Source organism: Delphinus delphis, chromosome 16 (genome assembly GCF_949987515.2).
Source record: "Delphinus delphis chromosome 16, mDelDel1.2, whole genome shotgun sequence".
Classification (NCBI taxonomy): domain Eukaryota; kingdom Metazoa; phylum Chordata; class Mammalia; order Artiodactyla; family Delphinidae; genus Delphinus; species Delphinus delphis.
Genome location: NC_082698.1, coordinates 36,537,230 through 36,551,095, shown reverse-complemented (window position 1 = coordinate 36,551,095; position 13,866 = coordinate 36,537,230). Strand labels below are relative to the sequence as shown.

The following is a 13,866-nucleotide window of genomic DNA, read 5'->3' as shown; positions in this document are numbered from 1 at the left end:
GAGCATTAGGATTAACAAGTCAGTCAACTTAAGGAAACACATAATAAATAAGGACATATCTGTAAGTTATTATAGAGGAAACACATTGTTGTACAGGAAAACCCCAACTTACTGTCCTCGAGTAACAGACCTATATGACACCACAATCACCAAAAACATGCAACAAGGTGGGCAACCGATGGGTTGGTTGACTGTCATGATACCAAATTTGGTTGCTTTGGTTACTTTGACACTGTACACACATAAGCTCAGTGAATCTCACGGGGCGAAAAATCAGTGGAAATTCACTTAACCGTTAGAAAATCTTCCCATTTACTTAGTGGACACTGTATAGAGAAATTACAAAAATCCAATATCATGTTTAATTTTTTCATCATAAAAAGACACTATAACAGCGATTTGTTTCAATAACATTTATTCTGAAAAAGCATAACATGATTAAGTATTATATAGATTGGTGGCTCTCAACCCTGGCTGCACATGAGATTCACCAGGGGAGCTTTAAAAATTCCTGATGCCCCGGATCTGTCCCAGAGCTACTGAATCAGAATTTCTGAGGGTGGCTTTTGGCACCAATAGTTTCTTTTCCTTCCCCAGCTTATTCTAATGTGTCACCAGGCTTGAGAGCCATTGATATAGTCTTGCATCAACTGATCAACTCAGTTGTCAAACACCAACACGAACAAACCATTCCTTTTTGGTAGCAGTGACGCCTGTGAGCTGGGCTCCCCTGGCTCATGACTAGTTAATAAAGATGGGTAAGGCTGCTTTCCGCTAGTTGTCTGGTTGACCCGTATATGACCGAAGAGGCTGCATTCCCTTCTCCTTTAAAGCAGATCTAACTTTGTTGTGAGTGTGGGGTTTTTTCTTTTTTTGGTCGTTCCTTCATGGGCTGTGAATGTCGTTGTTTTGATACAGGTTTAGAGAACTGAAATTGCTATTTCAAGAAATACAACTGGTTTTGGTAGATAAATATGACCTTACTTCCATGGAAAGTATTTCATCAAAAAAAAGTAGAATTACAAAATAGGTAATTGTGGCCTTCATCTGTAATATGTTAAGTAAACCAGAAAATGGTGAAATGTGCTCAGAAATATTTTGAAATTTATAAAGTCTACAAGTGACGACATATTGGTAGAGTTAAGATTTTATGTTGCTACTTTGTTTACATATATGAACCAGGGAGCCATAAGACAGTTTGGGGAAAAATGAGTTGTGATTTTTATGGTGAGTTAGAAGACTGAAAACTAGGTTCCGGCCTCCTCTATAATCAAAAGGGACTAACATTACATCCATAAGAGAGGCTCATAAACATGGAATTTCTCTCCAGAGCCAGAGAAATGAGCTATTTTCAAGATCTGCTAGGGTACCCTAAGAAGTTGAAACATTAAAAGCTCTCTTAACTGAAGCAATCAAAGTCAGTAAAAGCAGAGAGTCAAAAAGTTGATACATCATGTTTCAAACATTTTATTTCAATCTTAGTCACATAAATAAAAGTAAAATCATTCACTAATCTTTGGGTGCCAGGTCATGACTGCAGTTCTGTGTTGCCTTTGTTGGTTAAACCTCCCCCAGATTTCCTCCTTCCATTTCTTAAATGCACTGGTACCTCAAAGGCACTTGTGAAAAAACCTGAGGGCAAAATCTCCGTAGATTTTTTTACTATAGTTTCCAATCTTTGATAGCTCTGTGTTCCATACCTGGGGAGCAGTAGTTTGTTGATTTTTTTTTAAATTTAGCCTTTTAAAGTATATAATTCAGTGGTTTTTAGTACCGTCACAATGTTGTAAAACCAAGACTACTGTCTAATTCCAGAACCCAGCCATCACCTCAAAAAGAAACGCTGTACCTACTGCCATTCACTCTCAATTCCCCCACCCCATACCCTGGCAACCACAAATCTACGTTTTGTCTCTGTGTTTGCCTATTGTGGATATTTCATATAAATGGAATCACAGTGTGTGGTTTTTGTGTCTGGTTTCTTTCACTTAACATGTGTTCATGGTTCATCCAGGTTGTAGCTGTTGACATTGTTTTTTAATATGGCTTATTTTTATGAGTCTATATGGCAATCAACTTTGTTTTCATAGAAATTGCATTCCTTTTTGGCACTCCCATTATATCAGTTTATGTAATATTTAATTAAATTGCAAAATTACAAGAGCAAGTATTAATAAAATAAACAAGACTGTGACCAAACACCACGGTAAGCGTGCACCTGAGCTGATAAAAGCAAAGTACACCCCTTTATTATGATGACAGTTATTTGCCACAGTGGTCTCTGAGCTCTGAGCAACAACGGGTGGGTTCGTGTTTCAGAGGGAAAGGAGAGCACCGGTTAAGCCCATGAGCTGTTTTAGTGTTGGTGGATACTCCATTACCTAGGACGGAGCGGTATGCATGCAGAGGGTGTAGAGGTGATGTGTCTATTAGACAACCCAACACAACCTCAACTGTCCCCAAAAGGAAGTCTTCCATATGTCTACTTCTTCAAAAGAGGCAAGGATGTGTTCCCATAAAGATAGGTATACCCTCCTGCCTTTATAAAAGCTTTACCATCCTACTCATCTTTCGAGAATCAGCTCAAACGTGTCCTGCTCTATAAATTCTTCCCTAAACCTTGACTCCCCAGACTGCCTACGTGCTCTCTCTCCTTCAATTTCCAACATACTTATCTATCTCTTACAGTGCTTATAACTGGTATTACATAGCTAGTTACACAATGTATTTTCTTCCATATGAGGCTGTAGGCTGCTTGTGTTTTTATATCTCCTACAGCCACCAGCACAGGAAAAGAGGGGCACGGGACACAATCTTTGCACAAACTGTAATAAGAAGTTCAAGAAATATTTATTAAGTAAATAATGAATGAGCACATTGATTAAATAATTAAGTAAAGGTGTGTAACTTCCTACCTGGCTACAGAGCAACGCACCTCTTTCTTCAACGTGCAGTAAGGAAGGGGGATGAGAATCTGATGGGGCAGAGTGGTAGGCAAAGGAAGAAAATCAACTCCTCTGGGTGCCTAGCAGCTATCAGAAATCATGACTCTCCTCCACGTGTCTAACGGAGATCACTTTCAAATAGGACATTGTTAGATAATGACACTTCCTGATGTCCTCTGATGTAGAACAAATTAAAAACAGAGAGAAAAATCTTTGTACTCAAAACATCCCATTGTCTTCAAGTGTGGATTTGGTTTTTCTCAATTAAATTATTATACCACTTGAATGGGTTTTTAGATATCCTAGAAACTACTCATAAGAACATAGCTTCCAAATTGGCGATTTTTAAAAGCAAAGCCATGGGTTAGGTAAGGAATGCATAAACAACCCCCAAAGCGGCACTGAATACTTTTTTTTGGCCGTATACGACTGAAAAACTGCCAAGTTCATTTTGATAAGCCTTTGTTAAAAACAATAAACATGCCTGAGCTTGCAAACCATGCCGTTCTGAAGAAAAGGCAATTGAGAAAATTAGAAAATGCTTAAAACTGCGATGTCTGATTAAAAAGGAAAACCTCTGTGGTAACGGATTTACCAATAAGTCACAACACTGTGTCTCCTATTAATACGGAGCAGGGGACAAAATGTAAAGTGAGACAAAATAAAAGCAGAACACCATCTTCATAAATAAATAAGAAGCTACATCTTAAAACTAATACAATTACAGTCCGCAACACTGACACAGGGGCACCAACACGATTGAGAGAACTAATCCTCCCATGCTTCATTAAGTTCAATGTCACCACAATGATGTCCTTGCATTAAAGGAAGTGTAATGTCAGGGACTCCGAATGAATATACATAAAATAACCAAGTGTGGGAATTTCTATTCACACAGAGTTCACGTATGTCAGTTCATAAAAGTTAAAGTCACTTTAACTGAATTTGTTTTTCACTGATTATAAAATCAGCAGAATCACAGTATTGGAAGGAAGATAATTTGGAATATTTACATCCATTTCCCTACTTTAGGCAAAACTGAAATTCTCTTCTATCTGCCAAACAAAATCCTGGAATTCTAATGAATTAATTGTAACTTGAGGTCCACAGGATCAAAGTTCTCTGTTTTGTTCACTGACATACCTCAAGTGCCCAGAACAGCACTGGGCACATAGTAGGCACTCAATAAATACCTATTAAATGAAAGTAAACTGAAAGACATAAAAAATGTGCGATGTAATGCTAAAATGCTAAATAAGTCTGTTTAAAATTCCTTTCTCAGCTCTGTTGTAGGTTATGGTGTTAATCATAACACACAAATTGTCCTCATATAAGCCACTTTTCTCAAGCCGGCTCCAAAGTCACAAATCACACTTTTAACTCTAACCAATCACCACCACAGGGAGGTAAGAATCAGAAAAGACTTCAAAGAGAGATGAGGGTAAACTTCATCCATATGTTTTGATTTTGATTACTTTTCTTCTCCTGGAAGTTCATCTGGGATGTATATGCATATTCATCTTTGTATTATTATTTAAAGACATGTATTTAAGAATGTGTTATTTAAAATTAAGGGTTTGGGGGCTTCCCTGGTGGCACAGTGGTTGAGAGTCCGCCTGCCGATGCAGGGGACACAGGTTCGTGCCCCGGTCCAGGAAGATCCCACATGCCGCGGAGCAGCTAGGCCCGTGAGCTGTGGCCGCTGAGCCTGCGCGTCTGGAGCCTGTGCTCCGCAACGGGAGAGGCCACAACAGTGAGAGGCCCACGTGGCCTTTTTTTTGTGGCCGCAAAAAAAAAAAAAAAAAAAAATTAAGGGTTTGTATTTTTTAAAATTATACTACAAAGGTGGTTTGACTAAATCAACCTCTCATCTATTTCAGAATCCCACCAGTTTAAATAAATAAATAAATAATAAGAACAGGAAAATGACATGATTAGGTGATTCTAGTCATCATTTTTGCTCAAAATGCCTGGAAGCAATATGCTTTGAAAATTGAATGGAGTTGGAAGCAGAGGGCCTGGATTCTGGTGTTGGCTCCATCACCAAAGAGTTTAACCAATCCCTGCTAACAGGAAACTGAGCTTCCCAGGCTGTAAGGTGAAGAGTTTGACAAGATGACCTCTAAAAACCTGTACAATTTCCAAGATCCTGTGATTATAAGTGACCAAATTCAGTCACTTAATTACTACTCCCTGGGAGGGTCAGACACCATTGGCTTAGTTTGACATGACATTTATAGGGGGAGAGGGGAGCAAACTATGCAGGGGCAGTTGATTTTAAAAGCTAGTGATCTCGGGGGACTTCCCTGGTGGCACAGTGGTTAAGAATCCACCTGCCAATGCAGGGGACATGGGTTCAAGCCCTGGTCCAGTAAGATCCCACATGCTGCAGAGCAACAAAGCCCGTGCACCACAACTACTGAGCCTGTGTGCCACAACCACTGAAGACCAAGCGCCTAGAGTCCATGCTCCGCAACAAGAGAAGCCACTGCAAGAAGCCCACACACTGCAAAGAGTAGCCCCCGCTCACACCAGCCAGCAATGAAGACCCAACACGGCCAAAAAAAAAAGCTAGTGATCTTCGATACCCTTGGACATAGTGTGTTTCTAAATTTGGAGGCTCTGAAGACTTTCCTCCAGGGTTAATCTGACTGGGCCACCAGAGTGCCCAGCTCTCAGCAAAGAAAAGGTAAGATAAACTAATTAGAGTCCCTTCAAGAATGGAAGGGTTGCACTACTGGGCATATACCCTGAGAAAACCATAATTCAAAAAGAGTCATGTACCACAATGTTCATTGCAGCACTATTTACAATAGCCAGGACATGGAAGCAACCTAAGTGTCCATTGACAGATGAATGGATAAAGAAGATGTGGCACTTATATACAATGGAATATTACTCAGCCATAAAAAGAAACAAAATTGAGTTATTTGTAGTGAGGTGGACGGACCTAGAGACTGTCATACAGAGTGAAGTAAGTCAGAAAGAGAAAAACAAATACCGTATGCTAACACATATATATGGAATCTAAAAAAAAAAAAAGTCCTGAAGAACCTAGGGGCAGGACAGGAATAAAGATGCAGACATAGAGAATGGACTTGAGGACACAGGGAGTGGGAAGGGTAAGCTGGGACAAAGTATGAGAGAGTGGCATGGACATATATACACTACCAAGGGTAAAATAGATAGCTAGTGGGAAGCAGCCACATAGCACAGGGAGATCAGCTCCGTGCTTTGTGTCCACCTAGAGGCGTTGGGTAGGGAGACAAGAGAGAGGAGATATGGGGATGTATGTATATGTATAGCTGATTTGCTTTTTTTCTTTTTTTTCCCAAAATGCAGAGAAGATTTATTTCGTACAAGAGCATAAAAGACATAAATAGAAGACTATGTGTGTGTTTGCGTGTGTGTGTGTGTGTGTGTGTGTGTTTTCTGGAAGTGGGGGTCATGGATGTCAGGCCTGGAAATATGTGAGGTAGGAAGTGATGAGACAAGCCAGGCCTGTGAGATCAGGTGGGCAAGCCTAGCACCTGAGGTTTGAGCTAAAGAAGGTGGCCTAGTGATCAAGGGACACCCGTGGTGAGCCTGACGCCAGGGCAGTGGTCCTGGTTGTGATTCACCTTGTTATACAGCAGAAACCAACACACCATTGTAAAGCAATTATACTCCAATAAAGATGTTTAAGAAAAAAAGAATGTAAGGGTTGAACCAGTGCCCTGGCAGGTCCCATCCAACTCAACACTAAAAAAAAAAGAAAAAAAAAGTTACAAGAGATTCAGAATGCTGAGTTGTGAAAGCCGAAGGCTAATCAAAGAGCCCCAGGACTTACTGGAATCGTGCTTTTAAATTTTGCTTCAAACACCTTCCCCTGAATCTGTACTACAGGTATCACTGATTTTCTGTGAGGACAAGAAGCAACTAAGAAATTAAGTCAGTTGAAGGTTGTGAGTACTATTACCTGAGGGTGAGGGGAGATTCAAAATAAAGAAATAAATAAGATACACTGGAAACAGAATCCAGAAGAAAGGCGGTCTCTCTTGCACGAGAAGTCTGCATTTGGAAAACACAGGAGATAGGGATCAAAGCCGCTCCCTTTCCAGCCACCTGCCCAGAAACTGCCCGAGCGCCTGCCCAGCACCGTCGGGGCAAGTGGGCACGTGTCCCTCCTCTAAACCAACGGGCGCTCCGAGGGACCGGGTTACGGTGGCGGGCTCCCCGCGCGCGTCTCACCAGGCGCTGGGGCGGCGGGGAGCCAAGGGAGAGCCCTCCGCCACCTCCGCCCAGCCCAGCCCTAGAGCCCGCCGCCGCGCCGCGAAGGATGCCCGGGTCACCTGAGCCACCGCGTCCTCAGCACGGCCGAGCGGGAGATAGCACAGAAGGTGAGCCAGGTGGTTCCCGGGCCCGAGCGCTCGGTTTCCCGGCGCCAGAGCGACCGGCGGGAGACTGCGCCCCGGCAGCCCGGCGGGCCAGCCTCCAGCCCTCCGCAGCCCGCCCAGACCCCCCTCTCCGCCTGCCCCCGCCGGGCCCCGCTGCGTGCTCACCTCGCGTGGTCCTCTGCAGCCCGGACGGCCGCGCGCGCGGACATACCCCCGGGGCGCGCCCACCGTGCCGCGTCCCCGCGCGGTGGCCCCTTCCGGGGCCCCAGGCGCCGCGGTCAGCGCGTCCGAGGCGCGGGGAGCTGACTGGGAGGGGGCGCCGGCGGTGCTGGGGCCGGTACCCCGCGGGCAGCGCGAGCAGCGCGGGAGGCGGAGAGCGTGGCGGGGAAAATCCCCGCGCTCGGCCTCTGAAATGCACCAGCAAGTTCAGCGTCCCGAGCTCTGCCGTGCACTCTCTGGCCGGCGGGTGAATGGGATTTATCCCTGAGATCCGCTCTACGAGCCGCGGCTTGGCGAGGGGTGAGGGGCGCGCGGGAGGAGGGCCGCCTCGCGGTTATGTAATGGATCGGCCCTCCGTGACCCGAGCCAGCTCGCTCTGGGACGTCCAGACCCTCCCCGGCAACTGCAGTGCGTGCCCCTGACCTAGGCAAGCAGAGGGGGCCGGGTGTTCTCAGAAAGAACTTTCCCCTGCAGGCTCAAAGAGCAAGCTCTGGAAAAGGAATCCAAGGACTCTCTTGGGTGTATCCGGCAGGGATCTGGACTCTGCCATACAACCCGTCCCATTTCACAGCACAGGGAACTGAGGCCCCAAAGTGTTTAAAACACTGTTTCTTATTGTTAGGTGGACCTAGATTCAACTCTCCTGAAAACCTCATGACCTTAGCCAAGTTACTTAAATCTCCGAGCCTTTCTTCACATATAAAACGACGATAATAATAGTGTCCACTTCCTGTGCTTGCTGAAGAGGACAAAATGAATGAGGCACAGGAGTCCGGTACGTACGTAACACACCCCCAGTAAAAGTTACGGCTGCTCCTTGTGCTAAGGTTCGCCCGACTCTCCAAACGTCGCCCTAAAGTCGGCTGTCTCACTGGCCTAAGGAGCTGCCCGAGGGACCTTCCTGTAAATTATGCTCCCCGTCAGAAGCAAAGTCTCCGAACTGACTAGGTCTGATTCCAATTTCTTGGGTTCTTCATCCTTGCTACTCAACAGCATCGTCATCTGGGACGTTGCTAGAGATGCAAAATCTCAGGCCCAACCCCAGAGCCGTTTAACAAGAATCCCTAGGTGATTTAGTCGGTTGTACTTCAAAGTTTCAAAGTGAGTAAGGCTTTTTAGAAAATTTGAGAAGGGGACTAGAAAGTTATGGCTTGGTGGCCACACAATACCTTAGGGTATTTTAAAAATAGACTGCTAAAGACCTTCCTCATTTTACCCTCCCGCTATTTTGTCTCTTTACCCCCTCCCCAGTTTCCTGCTCTTTAACTATAAAATCTGGATTGAGCTCCTCTTTTCACCTGCAGAAAGCTCTGGGTTACATCTAAGTAATGATTAGTGAAGCTACCTCTAAAACACACAGAAGAATTAGCAAATACGAATTGTAAAAGAATTCATTAGCATTGAAAATGTACTTAAAATGTTGAAGCAGCTGTAAGTCCTGAGCTTTCATCTGTGAAGGTCTTTAGGTTAAAGACTTGAATACTTTTGCAGTTCAGAAAAATACTTCTCTTAGTTAAACATTGCTTTGGGTGGTCAAGAAGACCCAATTTCCACCTTAATGTAGGACAACCAGTTATTTCTTTTTTCTTCTTTTTTTTTTCTTTTACATCTTTATTGGAGTATAATTGCTTTACAATGGTGTGTTAGTCCCTGCTTTATGACAAAGTGAATCAGCTATACATATACATACATCCCCATATCTCCTCCCTCTTGCATCTCCCTCCCACCCTCCCTATCCCACCCCTCTAGGTGGTCACAAAGCACAGAGCTGATCTCCCTGTGCTATGTGTCTGCTTCCCGTTAGCTAGCTATTCTACATTTGGTAGTGTATATATGTCCATGCCAATCTCTACTTCGTCCCAGCTTACCCTTCCCACTCCCCGTGTCCTCAAGTCCATTCTCTATGTCTGCCTGTTTACTCCTGTCCTGCCCCTAGGTTCTTCATATCCTTTTTTTTTTTTTAGATTCCATATATATGTGTTAGAATACAGTATTTGTTTTTCTCTTTCTGACTTACTTCACTCTGTATGACAGTCTCTAGGCCCATCCACCTCACTACAAATGACTCAATTTCGTTTCTTTTTATGGCTGAGTAATATTCCATTGTATATATGTTCACATCTTCTTTATCCATCCATCTGTTGATGGACACTTACATTGCTTCCATGTCCTGGCTATTGTAAATAGAGCTGCAATGAACATTATGGTAGATGACAATGTTTGAATTATGGTTTTCTCAGGGAATATGCCCAGTAGTGGGATTGCTGGGTCATATGGTAATTCTATTTTTAGTTTTTTAAAGAACCTCCATACTGTTCTCCATAGTGGCTGTATCAATTTACATTCCCACCAACAGTGCAAGAGGGTTCCCTTTTCTCCACACCCTCTTCAGCATTTATTGTTTGTAGGATTTTTGATTATGGCCATTCTGACTGGTGTGAGGTGATACCTCATTGTAGTTTTGATTTGCATTTCTCTAATGATTAGTGATGTTGAGCATCATTTCATGTGATGGTTGGTAATCTGTATATCTTCTTTGAAGAAATGCCTATTTAGATCTTCTGCCCATTTTTGGATTGGGTTGTTTGTTTTTTTGATATTGAGCTGCATGAGCTGCTTGTAAATTTTGGAGATTAATCCTTTGTCAGTTGCTTCATTTGCAAATATTTTCTCCCATTCTGAGGGTTGTCTTCTTGTCTTGTTTATGGTTTCCTTTGCTGTGCAAAAGCTTTTAAGTTTCATTAGGTCCCATTTGTTTATTTTTATTTCCATTTCTCTAGGAGATGGGTCAAAAGGATCTTGATGTGATTTATGTCATAGAGCATTCTGCCTATGTTTCCTCTAAGAGTTTTATCGTGTCTGGCTTTACATTTAGGTCTTTAATCCATTTTGAGTTTATTTTTGTGTATGGTGTTAGGGAGTGTTCTAATTTCATTCTTTTACATGTAGCTGTCCAGTTTTCCCAGCACCACTTATTGAAGAGGCTGTCTTTTCTCCATTGTATATTCTTGCCTCCTTTATCAAAAATAAGGTGACCGTATGTGCATGGGTTTATCTCTGGGCTTTCTATCTTGTTCCATTGATCTATATTTCTGTTTTTGTGCCAGTACCATACTGTCTTGATTACCATAGCTTTGTAGTATACTCTGAAGTCTGGAAGCCTGATTCCCCCAGCTCAGTTTTTCTTTCTCAGTATTGCTTTGGCTATTCGGGGTCTTTTGTGTTTCCATACAAATTGTGAAATTTTTTGTTCTACTTCTATGAAAAATGCCAGTGGTGGGCTTCCCCAGTGGTGCAGTGGTTGAGAGTCCACCTGCCGATGCAGGGGACACGGGTTTGTGCCCCAGTCCAGGAAGATCCCACATGCCGCGGAGTGGCTAGACCTGTGAGCCATGGCCACTGAGCCTGCACGTCCAGAGCCTGTGCTCCACATGGGAGAGTCCACAACAGTGAGAGGCCCAAGTACCCCAAAAAAAAAAAAAAAAAAATGCCAGTGGTAGTTTGATAGGGATTGCATTGAATCTGTACATTGCTTTGGGTAGTATAGTCATTTTCACAATGTTGATTGTTCCAATCCAAGAACATGGTATATCTCTCCATCTGTTTATATCATCTTTAATTTCTTTCATCAGTGTCTTATAGTTTTCTGCATACAGGTCATTTGTCTCCTTAGGTAGATTTATTGCTAGGTATTTTATTCTTTTTGTTGCAGTGGTAAATGGGAGTGTTTCCTTAATTTGTCTTTCATATTTTTCATCATTAGTGTATAGGAATGCCAGAGATTTCTGCGCATTGATTTTGTATCCTGCTACTTTACCAAATTCATTGATTAGCTCTAGTAGTTTTCTGGTAGCATCTTTAGGATTCTCTATGTATAGTATCTTGTCATCTGCAAACAGTGACAGCTTTATTTCTTCTTTTCTGATTTGGATTCCTTTTATTTCTTTTTCTTCTCTGATTGCTGTGGCAAAAACTTCCAAAACTATGTTGAATAATAGTGGTGAGAGTGAAGAAGACAGCAACCTTGTCACGTTCCTGATCTTAGAGGAAATGGTTTCAGTTTTTCACCAGTGAGAATCATGTTGGCTGTGGGTGTGTCATAGATGGCCTTTATTATGTTGATGTAAGTTCCCTCTATGCCTACTTTGTGGAGGGTTTTTATCATAAATGGATGTTGAATTTTGTCAAAAGCTTTTTCTGCATCTATTAAGATGATCATATGGTTTTCTACTTCGATTTGTTAATATGGTTTATCATATTGATTGATTTGCATATATTGAAGAATCCTTGCATTCCTGGGATAAACCCCACTTGATCATCGTGTATGATCCTTTTAATGTGCTGTTGGATTCTGTTTGCTAGTATTTTGTTGAGGAGTTTTGCATCTATGTTCATCAGTGATATTGGCCTGTAGTTTTCTTTCTTTGTGACATCTTTTTCTGGTTTTGGTATCAGGGTGATGGGGGCCTTGTAGAATGAGTTTGGAAGTGTTCCCCCCTCTGCTATATTTTGGAAGAGTCTGAGAAGGATAGATGTTAGCTCTTCTCTAAATGTTTGATAGAATTCACATGTGAAGCCATCTGGTCCTGGGCTTTTGTTTGTTGGAAGATTTTTAATCACAGTCTCAATTTCAGTGCTTGTGATTGGTCTGTTTATATTTTCTATTTCTTCCTGGTTCAGACTTGGAAGGTTGTACTTTTCTAAGAATTTGTCCATTTCTTCCAGGTTGTCCATTTTATTGGCATAGAGTTGCTTGTAGTAATCACTCATGATCCTTTGTATTTCTGCAGTGTCAGTTGTTACTTCTCCTTTTTCATTTCTAATTCTATTGATTTGAGTCTTTTCCCTTTTTTTCTTGATCAGTCTGGCTAAATGTTTATCAATTTTGTTTATCTTTTCAAAGAACCCGCTTTTAGATTTATTGATCTTTGCTATTGTTTCCTTCATTTCTTTTTCATTTATTGCTGATCTGATCTTTATGATTTCTTTCCTTCTGCTAACTTTGGGTTTTTTTTTTCTTATTCCTCTAATTGCTTTAGGTGTAGGTTAGGTTGTTTATTTGAGATGTTTCTTGTTTCTTGAGGTAGGATTGTATTGCTATAAATTTCCCTCTTAGAACTGCTTTTGCTGCATCCCATGGGTTTTGGGTCATCATGTTTTCATTGTCATTTGTTTCTAGGTATTTTTTGATTTCCTCTTTGATTTCTTCAGTGATCTCTTGGTTATTAAGTAGTGTATTGTTTAGCCTCTATGTGTTTGAATTTTTTACAGATTTTTTCCTGTAATTGATATCTAGTCTCATAGCATTGTGGTTGGAAAAGATACTTGACATGATTTCACTTTTCTTAAATTTACCAAGGCTTGATTTTGACCCAAGATCTGATCTATCCTGGAGAATGTCCCATGAGCACTTGAGAAGAAAGTGTATTCTGTTGTTTTTGGATGGAATGCCCTATAAATATCAATTAAGTCCATCTGGTCTAGTGTGTCATTCAAAGCTTGTGCTTCCTTATTTATTTTCATTTTGGATGATCTGTCCATTGGTGCAAGTGGGGTGTTAAAGTCCCCTACTATGATTGTGTTACCGTCGATTTCCCCTTTTATGGCTGTTAGCATTTGCCTTATGTATTGAGGTGCTCCTATCTTGGGTGCATAAATACTTACAATTGTTATATCTTCTTCTTGGATCGACCCCTTGATCATTATGTAGTGTCCTTCTTTGTCTCTTGTAATAGTCTTTATTTTAAAGTCTATTTTTTCTGATAAGAGAATTGCTACTGAAGCTTCCTTTTGATTTCCATTTACATGGATTATCTTTTTCCATCCCCTCACTTTCAGTCTGTATGTGTCCCTACATCTGAAGTGGGTCTCTTGTAGACAGCAAATATATGAGTCTTGGTTTTGTATCCATTCAGCCAGTCTATGTCTTTTGGTTGAAACATTTAATCCATTTACATTTAAGGTAGTTATGGATATTTATGTTCCTATTACCATTTTCTTAATTGTTTTGGGTTTGTTATTGTGGTCCTTTTCTTTCTGTTGTGTTTCCTGCCTAGAGAAGTTCTTTTAGCATTTGTTGCAAAGCTGGTTTGGTGGTGCTGAATTCTCTTAGCTTCTGCTTGTCTGTAAAGGTTTTAATTTCTCCGTCGAATCTGAATGAGATCCTTCCTGAGTAGAGTAATCTTGGTTGTAGGTTTTTCCCTTTCATCATTTAAATATGTCCTGCCACTCCCTTCTGGCTTGCAGAGTTTCTGCTGAAAGATTAGCTGTTAACCGTATCGGGATTCCTTTGAATGTTATTTGTTGCTTTTCCCTTGCTGCTTTTA

General features: G+C 41.7%; 1 long non-coding RNA gene and 1 pseudogene across 1 annotated transcript in view; one reads left to right on the top strand and one right to left on the bottom strand.

Annotated features, from left to right (window-relative positions):
- LOC132439814 (SNW domain-containing protein 1 pseudogene) overlaps positions 1–7,930 on the bottom strand; it is a 65,478-nt pseudogene extending 57,548 nt beyond the window's left edge.
- LOC132439817 (uncharacterized) overlaps positions 6,719–13,866 on the top strand; it is a 42,925-nt gene continuing 35,777 nt past the window's right edge. Inside the window, exon 1 of the long non-coding RNA XR_009522425.1 lies at positions 6,719–7,324. This is a non-coding gene — a long non-coding RNA (uncharacterized lncRNA). The remainder of the gene's footprint in view (positions 7,325–13,866) is intronic.